The sequence below is a fragment of the Anolis sagrei genome, chromosome 6 (assembly GCF_037176765.1).
Source record: "Anolis sagrei isolate rAnoSag1 chromosome 6, rAnoSag1.mat, whole genome shotgun sequence".
Lineage (NCBI taxonomy): Eukaryota > Metazoa > Chordata > Lepidosauria > Squamata > Dactyloidae > Anolis > Anolis sagrei.
The window spans coordinates 107,347,685-107,369,560 of record NC_090026.1 but is presented as its reverse complement, the minus strand read 5'-3'; positions in this window follow the sequence as shown (position 1 = coordinate 107,369,560).

Sequence of the window (21,876 nt, the reverse complement as noted above, 5' to 3'; positions counted from 1 at the left end):
CTTGTGGTCTCCTCCAACTCTCCTATTCTGGAGTCAGTGCAGAAAATATTAAAATTTAGGCCTAAATGACTGTAGCTGGTTTTGAAGAGATATCACAGGAGCAGGCTATTCAAACTCCTGGACTTTTTAATTGCTATACCAACACAAATCCTAATTCTATGAAAATCAGATGCCAGGGGCATCTTGCTTCTTCTTGCTTTTATATGTGTTGAAGGAGGCAATGAGAATTTCCTGTTGCCCATGTCTGTTATGTATCACGAAGAACAAAACATGTAAGTAAATTGTTATTTGTAATGAGTTGTTTTGGTCAATAGTTACTTTTTGCAGCAATGATTTGGAACAGTGTTACTTTTTGCCTCTAACAGCCAGGGCTGTGAATCACTACTACTCATAGTAAATTAATGTAATTTCTCCCTGTTATTCATGACTGACTAAAGTTTGACCAAAGAGAAGAAGATGAGGAAGGGTCCAAAGGTGGCTTCTTTGTGGGTTATTTTGCACTTGGTGAATTGTGAGCACTGAGGGAGGAGAGGCAAAATGCTGCCCTAAAAGCTCTGTCATTTGGAATTTAAGAGGCATTTTAAAAATAGTGGAGGCTGTAGCAACTAAAAGGTAGGTCCTGGAGGAGGTGAGACATATTGTGGTTCCATCTGTGCAGAACTTTACAATATATCTCCTGATGTAGGATATTGACCTTTGTTTGGGGAAGAGGGGGATAGGAAAGGAAGAATGATTGAATAAGTGCTTCAGCTATATGGTGTATGTGCTGTACTGTGCTTGTATGGACTATTTGTTGAGAGGGCTGCTTCTAATGGCATCCCACTGCAGTTGGACAGCTGGGCAAAACTGGTGGGCATGAGTATTGGCTATTTCCTTGCATAATGTCTGTAAAAGCACTTACGTTGACGCAATCTGTAGTTAATGATGGCATAAAATACAAAGATGATTCCAGCCATAGTCCAAAATATTGTTTTTGAGCCTAAGAAACACTTTTCCTAAATTACAGTAATCCTTACAGTAACCCTGAGTCAGATTAATGTGATTGTTTCCATGTTGCATATGGATGTGGGCATGAGGCTGAGCAGAGATGCAGTTAGGCAATTTCTGATGATTCAGAGAGGGAAAGGGATCATTCTTCCATATCTGTTTCCACTGTAGCTCTTAACGAGGCCCCATCTACACTAACCAATATATGCACTTTGAAGCCAGCTTCAAACTGTGGCAGCCAGAAAACAAATTCCCACAAAAGAAGGTTCTTAATGGGTGCTCTGTGAGCCTCAAACTGCTTTGAGGATTTCCTGTGTAATCATTTGCACCGCAAAACCAATTTTAATACTGATTCAAAACTGCATTAAATGTTCAGTCTAGATGAGGCTTGAGACAGTAAAGGTGGTAGAAGGAAATAGGATCATGAGGTTCACAAAACAGTTTGTGGTGCATTCTCAAATTAAATGTGAGGAAGCTATTGAAACCCAAACATCTACAAAGTGGCTAAGTTGGAAATTAGTGGTATGGAAATGCATTGGTAAATGCTTTCATGACCCAAACACACAACTGGCATAATGATAAAATGATTGTGGCCTCCTTGATTTGAGGAGCTAGAAGACACCAACCCCAAAAGCCAACAAGTTGAGAGGAATGATGGAGGCAGAGGGCAAGACCAAGAAGCTTACATGTGGGAGAAGAGGAAATGAGAAACAGCATGCGGGTGGCTATAGGGTTTTTAACCCAAGTGAAGCTGTTATCTTTATTGCAAGTGGAGAAATTGTACTTGAATGAGGATGGTCAAGGGGCAGGTTTGAATCCTAATGAAGTATAATGTTAGTTATACAGTAGGAATATGTGACCCATTACATATTTTAGCAATAAGAGACAATGCTGCACGCAGAGGCGGCCCTAGGTAATTTTCAAAGGTAAGCAAACATTGTTTTGCCCCCCCCCCCAACCAATCACTGAAAAATAAAAGGTAGAAAGTAGAGGTGAATAAAAGAGTTACCTTACAAACCAGATGTTTACTTACAACATTATGCCCATATAGTTACATTACATAGAATTAAAACAAATTAACTTCTTTTAGAATTTAAATATTTTATTAAACTTAGCAACAATTTTAAGTTTTTGTTGTTATTTTTGGTCTACAAGTACTACACAAAGGTTTCCTGGTCATGCTGTCTCTTCAGAAGATTTTTCAGACTTCGGGCTTGCTAATAACAGAGAACTCAATCCTAGACGATTAACTGGATGAAGGCAACACTGATTTCTAGAGACGAGAATTCAAATTTCAACTGTTTTCTCTTTCAAAGTTAAGTTCTTAATTCATCAAATTGATTTTTGAATATTACAGCGTTGTCTCGGTGTCAAGGGGGGTCACTTTACACCGGCAGCGCTCAAACTGTTTGAAGCTAAGTCACTAGCCCAACTCTTGTATGGGACCCCATTAGAACTGGTTCAGTCAGGTTTATACCTTCCTGCTACTTGTAGATACTAATTCAGCTACAACCTACAATGTTGCAAAGTTTTGTGCAGCAGCACACAAAATCTGTCAGGGGATGACAGGTCCCAGAAGTTAACTGTGTATCCAGTAATCATCTTCCTTGATTCTATAATTTGCTGATATTGTATGTTTTTACCCTGTTTCCCCTTCCACTCCCTCACCCTTATTGTGCTTCAGTATTTATATTTACATTTTAAATGTATTAAATGTACCAAGTTTGAATGAAACTGTGACTTATTTCCTGTACTGGTCTGTGACCGAAATAAATTATTTGTCTTGGTGTTATATATGAATACAGAGAGTTTGGAAAAAGTACTTTGGAGAACTTCAGTGCCTATTCTGGCTATGGGAATTGGGCGTTATAGACTTAGAACTATTATTTAAAAACTCTGCTATGTCCTAAAAGCTCAAGCAGTTCTTATTTTAACAAGGCACATTATTATGTGTTACTTTTGTGTGCTACAGTGCATGGAGCCTAGACTTAAGATGTATCTATACTGTAGAATTAATGCAGTCTAACACTATTTAACTGCCATGGTTCAGTGCTATGGAATCTGGGGAGTTATGGTATTAAAGTGCTTTTAGACCTCTTCGTCAAAGAGTGCTAGTGACTCACCAAACTACAAATCCCAGGATCCCATAGCACTGAGCCATGCCACCTTCAAATATTTTCTGGTTGAATAGTGCAGTTTCAACAACAGTGATGTTGGCTTTGATTGCTCTTCTGTTAATGAACTGTTAGTAGATGCCCATTTGTAGTCCCTGTGAGGTTGTCAAGCAAATTAGTGCCAAGAACTGATGTCATAATTTGTAAAGCAAAAGGGAATGAACACTCTGGCACAGGGCTACCACACACAGTCAGCAAACCGACTGCACTTTGAAACAGATTTCAGGGCTGAGTGAAGGATTTTAGTGCAGAAGGGAAGACCGAATGCTCTGTAAAAGAAGCTCAGATGTCAGGTACAATTCCACTGAAACAATGGCTTTGGGGGGAACATAAGGCAAGGTGGATATTTTTCTTCTGCTGCACAAAACCATGGATAAATGCTATAGTCAAGATGGGCCCAGACGTGAGACAGAGGCAGAAGCACTTTTGGCTCAATATGATTTTTTTTAAAGAAAGGCAAAATAAAACATTGATGATTTAAGTTTTTGTGGGAGATGAAAGTCAAAGTCGGGAGCCTATGGCATTGCTGGAGAAAGAAAATACAACTGAAACTCACAAGAAGCTGTTTTTTTTTTTTTAAAAAAAAATCACTCTTGGGGTTTTTTTCTTCCAAGCTAGTTGGTTTCCTTCCTTCCTTCCTTCCTTCCTTCCTTCCTTCCTTCCTTCCTTCTTTCCTTCCTTCCTTCCTCTTAAACCAAACTTAAATAAAGCGTATATTTTATTTTTGTATTTGTATAACAGCATTCAGCATTTAAAATATATAGAAGTCACCATACTACTACCAGAAAATAGTAAAGATTTTGGGACAATTACTGAGGAAAGTCATATAATTATAGAGTTGGAAAAGGGACGTTCAATTCAGTCCCATTCTGCCTTACAGGAATAAGCATTCAAAGCACCCCCAACAGATGTCCATCCCGTCTTCAAAATGAACAAACTCCATCATACTTGAAGGCAACATAGTTCACTGCCAAACAGGTCTCACAAATAAAAATAAAGCCAGGTATAGCATTCAACATTAAGAAAACAAAAATAGTGATCATGGATTATTGATATAATGTAAACACAGAAAATGAAAGCATTGAGATAATCACAGGTTTCCTAAACTTTGCTTCAGTTGTTAATCAAAATGGAGACTGCAGTCAAGAAACCAGAAGAGAATACTAGGACAGCAGCTATGAAGGAACTAGACAAGATCCTCAAATATAAAGATACGTAATCCAATGCCAAAGTAACAATTGTCTATCACATTGTATTTCCCATTTATAAGTTTTGTTGTGAAAGCTGGACAGTAAAGAAAACTGATAGGAAGCGAATCGGCTCATTTGAAATGTAGTTTTGGAGGAGAGTTCAGTAAATACTGTAAATTGCTAAAAAGACCGATAAATGGGTCCTACAGCAAATAAGGCATGAATTTTGCCTAGAAGTCAAGATGACTAAAATGAGACTGTTGTAATTTGGGCATATCATGAGAAGACATGACTCACTGGGAAAAAACAACAATGCTTGATAAGCTAGAAGGCAGTAGAAAAAGAGGAAAAAGACTACATTACAGGCAGTTAAATTCGATCAGAAACCATAGCTCTGGATTTGCAAGAAATAAACAGGGTTGTTGATGGCAGGGTGATTTGGAGGTCCCTTATTCATGAAGCCACCACAACGGAAATTGTGCCGGAGTTTGTAAGCTGCTTTGAGTCCCCTTCAGGGTGAGAGAGGTGGGGTATAAATAAAGTAAATAAATAATAAATAAACCAAAGTAAACTTGATGGCAGCTAACAGCACAATGGGAAATATAAAAGAGGAGGAATAAATATTGGCATGTCAGTAACCAGCATGCCGCCACCGCCCTGGTAACACAAGAGGCTTCCCATGTTGCCCAATGTATGGGGGGAAGCAGTGCGCTCCACACTGCCCCCGATGTAATCACCCTCCCAGCGATATAAGGGGTGAGGTGCCGGATTCCCCACACCTCACGATGAAGTGGACCTCCACCTCCTTCTGCGACCAGCTGTCTAATGAGGTGGTTAGTTTACCCATTAGTGACTATGTTGGTGACGTAGGATCTCAGGCATTTTTTTTACCTGTTAGTGTTTTCTTATTTTATTATAAAATAATAGGAGTGGGAGGAAAGGAGGTTGTGGCAGCAGCAGCAGGAGCAGCTAGAGTTTTATGTTTCAATAGCAGCTAATGATGATGATCAAGCCTTTGGTGATTTCAGTGACACTGATTACAAAAACCTGTTTCTGCCCATCTGCACCCATGGAGCCAGCACAACATCCTTTGATAGGAGCCTACCAGCTCTGTGGGTGACCAGGCTACATTGGTGTTTGCTGCCAAATCTAGCCCTATATGATGTGGTCCTAAGTATTATTTCTTTGCCTGACCCAAAGGTACCTTAACAGTCAGGAATTGCTCTGAGTGATGGAGGTGTATTTTCCAATGTGGCAAAGAGGGGACTGGAAACATAATCCTGTTGTGTCCAAGATGCCAGGAGAACAGACCTTCATCACTCAGAACACTTCCATAGAGTTTAAGTTGCAATTTGAGAGGCACATGGTAATAGTGTCCCAAACATGAGTATAGTTTGCCCTTTGTATCCATGGATTCTGCGTCCCATGGATTCAAAAATTCATGGCTTGAAAACGTTTTTTTTTAAGTACAAAAAGCAAACCTTGATTTTGCTATTTTCTCTGCCATTGTACATAATGGGATTTATGTATCCACCGATTTTAGTGTTTATGGGGGACAAGGACCCACAGAATAACTGAATAAGGAGTATTTGCAAATAGGTTACAAATCTGTAACTACAATTCATGATGTCTGTCATTATTATTTGCAAATAAGGCGTATCTGCAAATAGGTTATAAATCTGTAGCTACAATTCAGGATGCCAGTCACTATTATTTGCAAATAATTTTTTATAATTACACTTAAAATATTTATTTAACTCCCCCCCCCCCCCCGCCAAAGTGAAGAACTGTCATAGATTTGCCATGCTTTCCTTTTGAAAGGTCTCATTAGTTCAGAAATATGTCTAAGCCAACATAAAGAACTGTGAATATCTTGACCTTTATCTGAAGATTTACATTCTGGGCTGGAGAAAATGGATGAAAAGTATTAGGAAGAGAGTACTTCTCATACAATCGTTTTCCCTCTCCACTCTAATATGTGAGACATCATCTCCCCCCCCCCTCTTTTTTTGCTGTGAGGGTTTATTTTTCATTTCAAGAAAATAAGTGTTGCCTACTGTCCAGAATTATTCACTTTGGATGGAAAACTACAGGCTGCCTTCCAGAAATAGCAAGAGGATGTGTGCTTATTGCTTTCTCCTTTATCTTCTGTACTCTGAAAAGAAAGCATTTGTGCTATTTGAAGCTGAAAGCAAAGAAGGCTGCAGGAATCTTTGCAGTCAAAAGCAACATTCATGAAGAAATTAATCTGAGCACGCTTTAGCCAGGGCTACATAAACAGGCAGAGAATGGGATTCAGCTTAATCAGCAGAACATGGAAACCAATGGTCCTCAGCTTGCATGTGACCCTTGGCTTATGTTCATGAGGCCCTTATCCTAATTTCTCATTTTAAAATCCTTTGTAAGGAATCAATTTAGACAGCTGGAAAATTGGTTTGTCCCTTCCCTGGCAGACCCCTCAGAGGAAAGCAAGAAGAAGAAAGAAAAACAGAGTGACAGGGAGGGAAATAGGGATAGTTATAGAGAGACAGACAGGCCTAAACACTTTTGGTCCTGGCTGCCCATCACTATCTTCAGCCCTCCTTGGCTCCCAACAGATATTTTGCAAGAGAATATAGATCTTGAAGGACAAGTTATTTTCTACCCTGATGCCTAACATCCTATATTCACAGATGGGAAATGTAAGACCAAGCAATATCTAAATGTGGCCAAGATGCCAAAAGTTATTAATGAGGGAGAACAGACAAGAAAGAAATGGGTTTGCTTTTTCCTGAACTTACTGGGAAGTGCATGACTCTGCCCTCTTCTATGAGTTACTTGATCTAAAACTACTTTTAGATTTTGAACTGAGTTTGCAGCCATTTAAGTGAGCTGAATACAAAGAGGGAAAGTGAGAGAATGAGAGAGAAACTGGGTCTTTTTCAGAACTGGTAGAAAAGTGGGATGATAGAGGCATAATCAAGACTGCCCCCTGTTGAATTGGGCCAGTTGAAGGCTATGCTTGTGTAAAGCATGGCTGTAGGACCAACCTAAGAATTTATGTTCCTGAGGCAAAGATCTCCGTTTCCATTTTATGAACAGAAACCAACAGGCAATCCTGAATAAGGCATACACAGTAGGTGATAGGGCTTACATGGGAGCAGTTGGTTCTTCATATATTAGGGCTTTGCAAAACTTCATTTGTAACTCGTTTGTCATATCTATTTCATAAAATTCATTCATACAAAGTGATATTAAGAAACGCAATGGGTGGCCATGCAAAAAAATTAGGATTCAAAACATTGACCTATAACTTTTGGATGAGTTATGTAAACCTCATAAATGGATCCAGGTCTCTGTTGCAGGTGCCACTTCTCCTCCAAAAGGGTTGAGTTTGGTTTGATTCTTCCAAAAGGCCCTGAGGACAATTGTGAGGCCGAGTGAAGGGGGAAGGTCTGCTCTTTCTCCAAAGTGGGTGTCAAGGGGGGAGGGGGAGGAAGAAGCCCCTTTGGCACATGGCCGGGCAAGAGAGAGACAGGCAGAGACCACACTCACATTGAAGCTTTAATGCAGGAAGCAAGCACAATTCTGGAAAATATAGTTTAGGGTGGGGCCTTCTGAATTATATGCAACAGGATTCCTCACCTTCCCAAACTACATTTCTCAGAGTTCCTCTTACCACCTTGTGCGGTCTCCCCCTCTGAAAGTTCTGGTAGGGGAGAACCTGTGTTCATTCTCTAAAGGGATTTTGAGATAAAATGGGATTTTTGGGAATTGAATCAACCCTGTGAGGTGGAAGAGAGAGAAAATGTGAAGCCAGTCATCCTCAGTTGGGATTTGGAGATAACATCTGTGAGTACTGTGCTTCTCTCTCTCTGTATGAAGGAGAATGTGGGAGTCAAGCAAGTCCATGCTCCTGGTGAAATGCTGTGTAAAATCTCCCAACTAGCATATTGTCTCTTTGGGTATTCTAGGTGTTTTTGGTATTCTAGGTGTCTAGCAATTGAGCTCCCTCCATCAGCTCCAGCTCCTCATGCGGGGACATGAGAGAAGCCTCCCACAAGGATGATAAAAACATAAAATCATCCAGGTGTCCCCTGGGCAACATCTTTGCAGACGGCCAATTCTCTCACACTGGAAGCGACTTGCAGTTTCTCAAGTTGCTCCTGACACGACCAAAAAAATGTCAGAGAAGTTAGAAATGAGGTGATTTGGGGTTCGTATTCAATCTATTAGTGCTGCTCTATTTAAGACATCTCTAAACCCTTAAATGTTGTGTGTTGCATTTCAAACACAATCAGGTATCCAATATATTTATCGTGTCAGAAGCAAGTTGAAGGTACAGTTAAAATACATTTTAAAATATAATCAATTTTTTAAAAAAACCTTGGCATAATGCTAAATGTCCTTTGACCAGAAGCTGGCCAATCGGAGTGCCTCTGATGTCGCTGTGAGAAGGCCCTCCATTATGCATGTGGCAGGGGTCAGGTTGCATTGTAGTAGGTTGTCTGTGTTTTGCTCTTCTCTGCACTCTCATGCCTTGGACTCCACTTTGTAGCTCCATTTCTTAAGGTTAGCTCTGCATCTTGTGGTGCCAGAGCACTGCCTGTTCAGCACCTTCCACTCTTCTGTGTGCCCAGGAGGGAGTTTCTCATCTGGTCTCAGCCACTGAATAAGGCATACTTATTCAGCAGTTATGTAGTAAAGTGCAAGGACAGATGTCTTCACTGTGTCTGGGTGTGATCTCTAGGTTGTGCAACCAGTATCCAATGATATCAGGAGATGGTCACATTCTTGGTGGGAGTCTCCCATTCCCAAATTATTCCTTCTCCAGCTGCATAGGACTAGTACCACCCCATCCTAAACAAGTATTTTGATTCGTTTATCAAGAGTTCATGTAGGTTCTAAGTACAATAAACTTGTTACCAAAACTGGGTTTTTAATTTCCAGTCTGAAGTTAATTTTATTAGATTAAAAACTCCCACACAAGGCAGGGCTTTACTTGGAGGCAACATTACCGAAAATTACAAATACAAATAAAACATACGACTGATGGCATGTACGTGTGTGCCTGAGCTGATCCTTGCTCAGAGCACTGTCTTTCTCCTAGGCCCAACTTTGCTCCATACACTACATATAGGGCTGTAGGAATGAATGAACACAAGGGACCTTCCCTTATGAAATCCCCTCTCTCAAAATGAGTAAAGCAACAGGCAAAACAATCTGTTCTTGTCAGTACTTATGCTTTAAGTGATAAATGACAGAAACCCCAGGAATATTTTTTTACACTAGATAAAACTGACTGGTAAGTAATGCATGTAATTTATGTTAATTACTTACTTCAGATCCAATATTTTGGATACCTTCAAGGCAGCTTGGGGGTTGATGAAACTTGGGTCCTCTCCTGGGATTCTAGTATAATTCAATATTCGCTTTCTGACCAAATTGAAAGCTAAATGCTAGTCTGTTATGAGGTTTCCATGTGATTTGGAGACATTGCAACACAAAATTGGAAATAGTTTGGAAGCATTTGTGCTGTATATGTTGCACATGATGACACTAGAAGTAGGTTTGCTCAATACAGCTTATGGTCCATATGTGGTGATTTTTTTCTTCTACCTCCAAGCATTTATTAGAAACAAATGGCTCTCCCCTTCAATTACATTTTGTTATAAGATTTGACTTTTCTACTTTATGACCCTTCATTCACACACACAAAATGAAAGGATTAAAGCCTGCTAGTTGATCAAACTAAATCACTCCTCCTTCATTCCACTGACATTTTGTTCTTTAATGCCATCAGCACAAGTTTGTTTCAAAAGCCAGATGCTATAAAAAAGAAATGCAAAATGTTCCTATATTTTTCACAGTGGTCCTGTCATTCATTATAGTGAGGAGAACAATTTACTTTGAGGTTTGGAAACAGGAAAGAGCAGAAGGATAGATGTCCTGATATATTTAATACAATCTCATCCTATTTCTCAGGAATATTAGCATAATAATAATAATAATAACAACAACAACAACAACAACAACAACAACCTTTATTTGTACACCACTCTATTTCCCTGAGGGGACTCAGGGTGGTTTCCAACATCTATGGCAAACATTCAGTGCCAAAGGGGTAAAAAACATTCAAACAAATTACATCAGGACAATCATATTAAACAATAAAAAAGTAACCTGACTCTAAACTTAATAACTAAGTAACCGACAATAATTACTTAAATAATCTACATACAGAAAGAAGGACTGATACAAATTCATTCTGTCTCATCTTCTTCCTTCCTTCCTTCCTTCCTTCCTTCCTTCCTTCCTTCCTTCCTTCCTTCCTTCCTTGCTCAACTGAGTAATATATTAGGGAAATTGTTGAACAGATAGCACTTGTCTTACTACTCTCAGCTAATGCAGGAGACAAGGAAATCCATCCAAAATTTTCAGATTTTGGGAGCCATGACACTGAAACTATGAGAACTCTTATAATTCTTGGTCTTGCATGAGTACATCAGATGTGGGAAATGTCTAGCTCTCCAAATATTGTTGGCTGCAACTTCCATCTTCTGTAACCATTGGCTATGCTGGGTAGGGCTGCTCATGGTTGCACTTTCCTAAGATGACATTTTCAGCAGCCAACTATTTCACAATGTCAGTAAGAACAGAAGTTATAAATGCTGTCACCTCACTGAAGTCAATTTTGAGAAAGAATGTCATCACTTTCAGTTTGTGGAAAGAGGTATATCACAGCTATAATTAATGGTAGTAAAACCAACTCTAGAGATACTATTGTTCTTCTGTTATCACTAGAGAAAGAAATGAAAAGTTAACAAATGTTTCCTGTAAGCCCCCCCCCCCCCACTGACAACATGTGCTGGAGGGTGGGGAAGAGGCAGTGTTTGTAGAGTGAGAGATTCTTTCCATCCATTCTCATTACACATCAATTGATCAGGCATTGTTGTCTCAAAATAGATAGCCAATGACAACAAAACATTAACAACAAATGAAACTGTTGTGTTGTATACCTATTGTTTACTAATATTCCTAAGTATAAATCATTTTAATTTGAGCTATTAATTTTTTTAAAAAAGTAGAACTTGGCAAATTATCTTAGAGATCTTCATTGTTAAATTGGTGGATGCTGTGAGTGCCTTGTAGTCTATTCTGTGATCTCTAAGCCAACTGGTTGCTCTCAGGTGTAAAGAAGGCATGGTTGAAGAACAATTTAAAATTGTCAATCCAATCAACTTTTGGATATGGAATGGGGCCACCATCTTGTCTGTTGACTCAAAGAAGAACTCTCTTGGAACAGCTGTAACTGTTCATTCCCTATTTCCTATTCCAATTATCAATAGGCTGTTTTAAAGATGAATTCACAAAATAGCACATTCACATACTATCACACAACATAAGTAACACCATTGAAGTCACATTTTGATGTGATGCTCAAAAGGCAACTGCATCAATAGCAGCATAGAATCCAGATCAAGAGAAACAGTGCCAATTTATTCTGCTTTGATCAGACTTACCTGGAATACATACAATTCACCTGGGCAACACAATTCATGAAGAAATATTGGCAAGCTGGACCATGTTTAGAGTAGAGCAACCAGGATGATCAAAGGCCTGGAAACCAACTCTGATAAGAAATGGCTGAGGGAGTTGGATACGTTTAACTTGACTGAGAAGTGAAACAATAGCAATCTTTACATATCTGACGTGATATCTTGTCGAACATGGAACCAACTTGGTTTCTGCTGTTCCAGAGACTAGAACTTAAACCAATGGATTCAAATATCAAGAAAAGAGATTCAGCCTAAACATCAGGAAGAACACCTTTACTGCAAGACTGTTGCTCTTGGAGTGTGCCTCTGACTCTGGGCAGGAGTGCATGTCTTTAAGCAAATGTTGGATGGGCATCTTTCAATAGTACTGTAGTTGCACATGGCAAGAGGTTGGGCTTGCAGTCCTTCCAATTCTAAAATCAGTATGGAATCCCACATTTGTAGCTCACCAACCTAGCTCAGCTTTTCACTTCAAAAAACCAAGACTGAATGCAATGTAAGGCAACAGCTCTAGAAGTCATTATCTCTTATGTAGCAAATATATGCCCTTCCTGCTCTCCCCCTCCCCCCCTCCCCCCAAAATAAGTGCAGGGGAATCCCTGCTATTGCTTCTAGCTATAGCTGTAACTAAACAAAGTCTGACCCTACTGAACCCTCATTTGTATTTGAAAGTCATAAATAGTTGAAATGCTGAATCTACCTATGTGACAGAAAAATGCTCAACTTCTTGCCTTCTCCCGATCTCTCTTCAGCAAAACAGTACCATCAGTTTTGATTATACAGAAAATAGAATTTGATTGGCAGAAACACTACTCACAGCTTCTTTGGAAACCAATTCTCACAGCTGAAACAAAAAAAAACCCCATCAAATCTAAGGGCAAACTATGGTCAGCCAGGAGGTCATAGAAACCTGTAATAACTTGATGTAAGGAGAAAAAGAGATATAAATATTATGTTAAGCCTCAACATCATTTAAATCCTGAAATAATCTTCTCAATATTGTAAACAAAAAAGATATTGACAAAATTCCTGTTAGTGCATTTTACACATGTGCATGCCGTGTTTGGAATGGGTAAGGAACTATTTTCCAGCCACTTGCACTCCATCCAAAATCAGTCTTTCCAGGCAACATACAATATTTGTGGGTCTGCTAATATGGTGCAATAGAAAAGGAAAGGGGGGGGGGGGAGAACTACCTCTCTCATCCATCCTCTGTTCATTAGAGGGAGCCTGATGAAAGAAATAGCTATTCTGCTTCCTTTCTCTGTAGTCAAGTGCAACAGGCACGAGAGGCACTCCCATTGTATGGTTTCTTCCCTGCCTTTCCCTTGTGTTGCTGTTTAATGGCCATAACAGTGGTCCCACAGAGCTTCACAATTGCTGGAGATAGGGGTAGGCATGGAATTATGTGCCTAGAGTTGTTTGCACTATCTAGCATTTTGGTCAAGAAATCGGTGATAATTATAGTTATTATGCTTTTAGGTCATTTACATATTAAGGCAATTCTATTGCAGAGGTTTCTGGGACTTGCCCAAGATCACTCAGGGGGTTTCCATAGCCAAGAAGGAAATTGAAACCCTATGCTTGAACTACTACAGTGGTGAAATCACACAGACACATCCAGTGTCACAGTGGAACAGTGGCTTCAAGTGAAACTAGATTTAGTTTAACAAGAGTAGGTATGTCTCACATTGAGATGAATTGAATTCAAGAGGCATGGCTGTTAACAGCTGCTCTTATAGTTGTCTTGTGACCTTAATTTATAAAGCTACAGTACTCATGCTAAAGCAGCACTATTAAATGTTAAAAGGGCATATAACATTTAGAAAAATCAGTTACGGCATGCTTCACTTTTCTTTGAAGATTAAGACCCTTCATTGCTTCAGTGCCTATGTAAAATGCAAGAATTTGGCATAGTTTCACAAATCTAAGATTCTTGACATTTAGCCAAATCTGAGGGCCTATTAAACAAAACTTCTATAAACATTCAAAAGAACTAATCAGTTAATCCCTTTCCAGATGTTCTTATTCTTTTAAAAAAAACAACCGAACTATTCTCTATCAAGAGTTCTTAGCCCAGAAAATGCAGGACTATTGTCTGGACTGCCCCCTCAAAAGTCCAGAAATGTTGAGGGAGCAGTCCAGACAAGTAGAAATAGTGGGTTCGCCCCACGCCTTCCAAGAAAATGTGGAATAAACCCACTAACAGATTAATTCATGACAAACCAGGGTTTTCTTGGTTTGTGGCGCATGAATTCATTTTTCTGAGTGTTGTCATCTGGACATCCCATTTTAAAATGCAAGAACTCTTGCTTTGAAAGGGCTGTCTGGATACCCCCATAGAATTCTGATCCAGAGAGCTCTAGTGCCTCAACAAACCTCAAATTCCAAGATGTCATAGGATATAGCAATGGTCATAGTTGCAGCCATGATGTTCATTGTATGGGAAATTAGGTAATTACTTGCTATTTTGTACCTCATATACTAAAACAAGGAAAAAATGTTTAAGTTACCAAGCCAAGTACAAAGCAAAGACTTTATGAGAACTCATGGGACGAGAAAGATAAGGAAATAAAGTGGAATTTCTTTTGGTATGATTTAGACAAATGGGCTATTTTCTGGGTTCATAAATTTGACTACCATACCTCCCTTTTAGAAAGTGCTGAATTTTTGTTGTTGTTGTTTGTGTGCCATGACTACATAATAAAATGTTATGTATATGTGGCCAACATTTTGGATGTCCATTATGCTGACATTGTTGTTGTAACTCTTCTTAAAATGTTACATCCTCTTTAAACTGGATAGTATGAAATTGTGTTGTGCTATTTCAAAGTGGACAGCTTCCAGTGAAACTTTCACAATTACGTACTTACTTAAATGTAAGTTTATGGTGAATATAAACTCCTTCATAATTCCATAATGGTCCATAAAGTCATATCCCTCATAAATCCAAACCACATTGGCAGTACAAGACTTTTCCCTTAGAGAAAATATATGTTTCTCAGCATCCAAGTGAATTTACTGAACTACAGAATTATTACAGGGCAATTCTCTTGAGTAATGATAACCAGGCAAACATACACCCACACCAGACCTATTGCACAATGTGAGAGTGAATAGAAACTGAAAAGTAACCTGACATCATACGAAGGTCGGTGAGGGGGTTTTCCTTCTGAAGTCTCTTGCCTTGAAGAAGACCCTGGGGCTACACTGTCAGCTTTCTTTTTTATTTCTACAACACAGCAGTTCCTCCAAGTAAAATAAAGTACTGGTGTTTTGAAGTTTGGTCTGTGTTTGATAGAGAGGACCTTTGTTCTGTCTTAACATTTTTGCCTGGGAGGCAAAGATTGTGAGATATACTAAAACACTAGGTAAAAATGCTTATAGGATTCCAGTCTTTCAGATGGCAGGAAGAGGCTGCATTTTTTTCACCCTTTCTCCATGTTCCTTTGCTCATCAAATGTTTTGGTCCTTTTCTATTCTAAGCAGACAGTGCAATATGTAGCCTGCTCTTTCCAGACAAAGATCACAGAAAATAAGTGGTATATTAACTGATGAAGTGAAGCAGAAAAGTAAATGAGAACTTTCAACCCAGCACTTTCCCTGGTTTTAGTAGTCCCTTCCAGCTCTGCTATCCTTGGGATGTCTTTGTGGTGTTCTCTGATTCCAGAAACATTCATGTACAATGGCAATAAAATACCTCTCCCCTGCAAAACCCAAGACAATAAACAAACAGCAAACCCACAATGGTAATCTACATAATGAAAACAACACAGCTTACACCAACACACATGGAGTTTAATGTTCTCAATCTGAAGCTCCATGCTTCTCCTGTCTTCCACAAGGCAGCTCGGGAAATCTGGCATCCTCTGAAGTTTGAAAGCTGATGTGAGGTTTGCACATCAAGAAAATGATAAGTGCATCTGTTACCAACAAGAATCAGTGTGGTGTAGTGGTCTGATCGTGGGAAACCTTGTTTCAAACAAGCCATAGAAACCTACTGATTTATCAGCTTACACTCTTTCAGCTGTAGAGAAGAAATAGTCAACAGCATTTGAGTACATTTTGTTAAGCAACCCCTATGATAGGCTTTCCATAAGTTGGCATTAATTTGAGGGTAATTGCGTAAACCGTAGTTGATAACAGAACATGTGTATGTGTATGTGACTTCAAGTTGCCTGTTGACTTAGGGTGACTCCATGAAATTCATAGGATTTTCTCAGGCAAAGATTATTCAGAGGTAGTCTTGCCAGTCTTTTCCTCTAAAACAGAGGTTCTCAAACTGTGCTCCATAGAGCCCTTGGGGTACCACAGGTGATAGTGAGAGGCTTGGCGGCCCCATGCTGCTGACCGACTTCTCCTTTTTCCTCATTCTGCAGGAAAATTAAAATATTAAGTTGCTGGAAATAATAGCTGCAGCAGCACTCTTCCAGGGATCAGACCCTTTCTCCCCACCTCCCCCACTTCCCAGACTCCTTTTATTGCTGCCCATATCCCCTCCTATTTTCTTTGCTTCCAAAACTCTATTTCTCTCCCATGGCTCAGGGGGTGCCTTGATTGTGTTTTTCCTGCATGGCAGAAGAGGCTTGGACTGGACGGCCTCTGGGGATTCTATTATTATTATTATTATTATTATTATTATTACAAAAGCTGGGTGGCCATCTGTTGAGGGTGCTTTGCTTGTGCTTTTCCTGCATGGCAGAAGCGGGTTGGGTGGCCCCGGAGGTCTTCCAATGAAATAATGTTAAGTATATGTTGGTAAAAATTGTTCTTAGTTTTATATATTATATTGTTCTTTCTTTCCTTTTTTTTTTGCACTCTGTGAATTAGTTCACACAAACACTCTCCATCCATCTGCCACTGGCCAGGCCATGCCTGATATATATACATAATAATAATAATAATAATAATAATAATAATTATTATTATTATCTTTATTTATATCCCGCCCCCTCTCCCCAAAGGGACTCGGGGTGACTCACAACACAAAAACATAATACATAATATCAAACAAAAGGCTGTAATATAATATGATATAATATAACAATTATTGGGACTCCACAAGAAAATTTTGCTTCAAATAGGCTCAGTGGCTGAAAAAGTTTGAGAACTCCTGCTCTAAAATATAGCCTACAGCAGCAGCTGGTATTAGTTTGTGGTCTCCCATCAAACTAATCAGGTCTGGCCTTGCTTAGTTTCCAAGATTAGACAGGATCTGATACTTTTAGGACATATAGAGCCTCGTAAACCAAGATATCCAGGGTGCTTCTTAATATAGCCTCCCCTCTGAAGAGTTGTTAAGAGTATCTAGAAATGTAGGGCATCTAATTGTGACTAAGGTATACACTGATTCAGTCATATACAATTTGGAGACATAGCTGTGTTAGTCTGGAATATCAGTATGCAAAGGAATCTTGCAGCACCTTAGAGATTAACTGAGAGAGCCTCTCAGTTAATCTCTAAGGTGCTACAAGATCCCTTTGCATACTGATTTATCCAGTCAGAGATAAAGTCACCTGCCGCAATGCAGACACAGGAGCAACGTTACATTATTGCTGTCTTTCAGTACTTCATTTCCCCCAAAATGCAGTGGACACTGCAGTGGTCCAGACCATTCTGGGTCAAAACAATAGCCATAAGCCCTCTCCTCTGCCTCCAGAATTTCATGGGATTGTACAACATACAGAATGGACTGAGAAGAGAAAAAAGTTGGCTCATTGTGGAAGTCTGGAGCTACTCCTGTGGACAGAAGATTTGTGGAGAAGCTTTAGGCCTCCTTGTTCTTCCGTTCTTTCAATTCTGCCTCAATGATGAACTACTACAACCATGTAGGAAAAGTAATAGCAACTTTTATTCACCCGAAAAAGTGGTCAAGAAATAGCAATACTTTTAAATGGATATTTTCTATCCACTTGGACTCAAGCATTTTAGATAAGGGATATTCAATCTACATCTACTTTTAGTTTAAAATCCTATTATTTAAACTAATAAGATTCTTAATAAGAAGCGTAGGGTCCTGTCCAATTGGACCAGGGGCCTATTTAAGCCTACATTGTTTCCCACACTGACTAATGCCATATACATACTAAAAGGGTGCCAAGGAAGTTCATGTTGGTTTCTAAATGGAGTCAGTTTTACCATGAGGCTGGACGGATATTTTATTCACCAGGAGCCTTGCACACTCCACAGTTATAGTGTTATGATTCTACTTTGATTGTCATGGGAATTTCTTGTAGAATCCTGAAGCTTTGGCATCTGGGCAAAACCCTAGAGAACTCTAGCTGGGAATTTTACATACTCCTCCCCACCAAACTGAAAGTCTATGGGATATTTATGTTGTAAGAAAGGGAATTGACAGTCCTGTAGGTGCCATGTGACCTGCCTTGTTCCCTGCCTCCCCCAGGTGTAGTTGAAGATTGTTGTGTAGTGTTGTTAGGTCCCCTATTTTTACTTGAATTTTCTACTCTTTCACCAGTTCCCTATCAAATGTTAATTCTTGAAGTGAATTCCTTTATGGGAATCACAAGATATTTGAAAGGGTGGAAAGATGCCGCTCTGTGGTGATGATGCAAATGGCTCTCTGCCTTTTACCTGAAACAGACTGAACAGGATGACTAGAAGTCAGAGCAGGCGTCCCACTCAGCATGGTCAAGCCAAAGGCAAGTGAGACGTGGAACTTATCCACATTGATGAAAAAAAATTACTCCCAGTCTGCATTGACCCTGGTCTACATTGACTCTGCAGTAATTCCTGTTAATACCGCATACATCACACAAATCATGGCGAGATCACCTTAACTGCTCACATTTTCCCTCCTGCAAATGATCAGGTTATCGCCTGTTCATCTCCCACCAACTGTTTGCCCACCAGTAACTCCTTCCTCCAACTCCATAGTGAGGCAATGCTATCTTTAGAGCCTTGGGGATATTGGGGAGGGCCACTGTGAATTTTATCTCTGAATTAGTTTGCCTACATTCTATTTGGATTAGGATGGAAATTTGTTAATATTTTGTTACTAAGCAGCTTGGTCTCTCTCTCTCTCTCTCTCTCGATCTTCTCCCCTTTCCCTTGACAGTAACTAGCATTTTTTGGGGAGGTACCATCTGGTTGGCTGCAACATGCCTAATTAGTCTAAATTCTAATGAATTACTCCATGCTGTGTTTTGTGTCATGCAATCATGGGGCCTAAGCCCTTCCAACTGTCTTTCCCTTTCTACTTATTTATTTTCCAGCAACAAAAATGATAGAAAGTGGAATTTTTAAAATATAATTCCGGCAAAACTAGACCACAATTCTATATCTGTTATCTCTGCTTCTATTCACTTATCATCTGGTTACATTCAGATAAACTTTTGAATATTTATCTTGGCCTTACTCATACGTATTTGGGAACATCTTCTATCATAGGTGAGGAAAATGTGACCCACATATAACTCCTGTAATCCTCCTCTGTGTCCATAAGCCACCCCTTCCCCGTCCCTCAAAAATGCCCACCTTCAGAAGGTTTTTAAAAGCTCTCAGACTATTTTTCAATATTGTTTACCCATTGTACCAGAAGCACCCCAAAGTGCACATATACCCCCCAAATCACCCACTTCTACCACAAACCACAATAGAACCTCCAGTCCCCCAAGTACCTCAATTTCCTTTGTTTCCCTTCCAATATAAAACAGGAAGAGCTATCATGTGAATTCTTGGAATTACTGTTCCTTGGTCAATACATACACAGTGCCATGGTGATGAATTTTGACTCTGCAATGTTAAGATGTTATTGCATACTACCACTATTTCCACTATCAATGATCCCCAATATTTACTGTGATGGTAACCTTCCTTATTGTATCCCTATGTGATGGCGCACCTATGCTATTTGACTGGTCCTGTTGGTGAAGGAGCTCCATTTTCTCACAGTTCTACATATCAAAGTAAGGTGTGGGTTTTTTTTGGAAAAAAGAAATATTTCAAGGAACTTCACAGTTTTGTGAAGTTTAGAGGATTTTTTTTAAAAAAAAACTTTCTTTACTGGGAGATAGAGAGTGGAAGAGCCAGATAAATCCACTTTGGGTCTTCTTAAAGCAGGGTATTATTATTACTACTACTACTAATAATAATAACAATTATGCCCTCTGACATGGGTGGGATATCATCTGACATGCTGAGATATCATCACACAAGGTAAGAACTGGTACCACAGTGCAATCAGAGGACATTGATGGGTTTTGCCTATTAAGAGCTGAGGTCATGGATTGACCACAGGAACTGCACAACATAATGTGATCAGGCCCATAACCTAATATGAGAATGCTATGTGCATACCAATTTGTCAGCTGAATGTAATATAGTCCTTAGAATATAATTGCCATGTTATCTTGGTAGATGGGATATGAGAGGGTTGAATTAGAAAAAGACATTCTCCGCAAAATGCAGTATCCAAACGTACATTATCATGACCGAATGCCTCTCCTGCCATTTTTAAATGCTGTTATTGCTCTCTATTTTCATGCTCTTTCCCATGTTCTCATTCCCCCCTTTCTCCCTTCTAAATCTGCTATTTTGGAGATTTCCTGCAAAATCGTTTGTCCTCAAATATCCTAAATTTAAATTTAAAATATGTATTCAAATTAAATTCTTCTTTTTGAAAAAGTCAGTGATAGGCGATGTGTGGCTTTACAGATATTGGACTGTAGATGTCATAATCCTCAGCAATAGATAGGCTGGAGGCTACAGTCCATCATCATCTGGAAGGACAGAGGTCCCCTGAGCTATTTTAGGGTAAGACTTCTGTTGTTATATAGAGGAATATTTTCACAGAATCCCTGTAAGTTTTATGAAGAAGTGGCTGAACTTTATGCTACCAAGGGAGAGATGTTCATTTTAATTTTAAATCTGCTTACTGGAGAGGCAAGCCTGTTTTGAAGCTAAGTTTGATAATGTGGAACTAGCAAATGCATCTGCTCATTTGCCGATAAAGGGCAATATGGTCTGCTGCACTGAATAAAACCAAGCATTCTTTTTGCTACAATATTCTTGGCATCCATGCATTTAGCCTTATAGCATGGACTCTCCCATTGTGGTATATAAGAGTATATTTTAGTGATTAATTATATAACACATTTTATATATTAATTATATAACACATTTTAAAGTGCCTTTCAGTCTTTATTACATACAGCAATACCTTGACTTAAGAGTTTAATTTGTTCCATGACAAAGCTCTTAACTCAAAATGCTGTTATCTCAAAGCATGTTTTCCCATTAAAATGCTGTTAATCCATTCCACTGATCAACTTTAAAATGGTAGAAGCACAAAGTTGTGGCAAGGAACTATAAAGCACAAAGTGAAGAGGCAGAATCATCATTTTCTTCATACTGTATTCATTCCAGCCTCTGTTGTGGAAAAGGTGAGGCGGCAGTAGCTAAATTTGTGTTGGTATTGTGGGGCGAACAGACATTTTTCACAGGAGTGCCGTGCGAAGAGAAGCCTTGGTTGGCAGTGGTTTCCGGGGTTCGGGGGACCAGTGAAGAACCGGGCTGTTGTGAGAGCTGCATGGAGGAGCTGGCGGGGGAAGGGAGCAGCCGAGTTTAGACAGGCTCACTAACTCGGTCTCCTCTCCATCCCCGGAGCCTGCGGCAGGAATGTTGTTCTTCATTTTGGTCTCGTTTTGTGTGGCGCAGAAGGCTACTATGACGGCACACACGTTGGACTGTGGAGTGACCAACAATTTTACCGACCACTGCTTCACCAAGTTTTTGGGATTACAAAGTTGGGATTTACAACCTCCTCGGGATGTACAAAATTTGTTACACTGCGCCCGTGGGTTGAGAAGTTGCTTTTGGCGTGAGAGTATTAGCCATCTGCAGAGAAGTTGCCCAGGTAACACTTGGATGTGTTACCATCCTGTGGGAGGCTTCTCTCATGCCCCTGCATGACAAACTGGAGCTGACAGATGGGAGCTCACACCCTCTCACGGATTCGAACTGCTGACT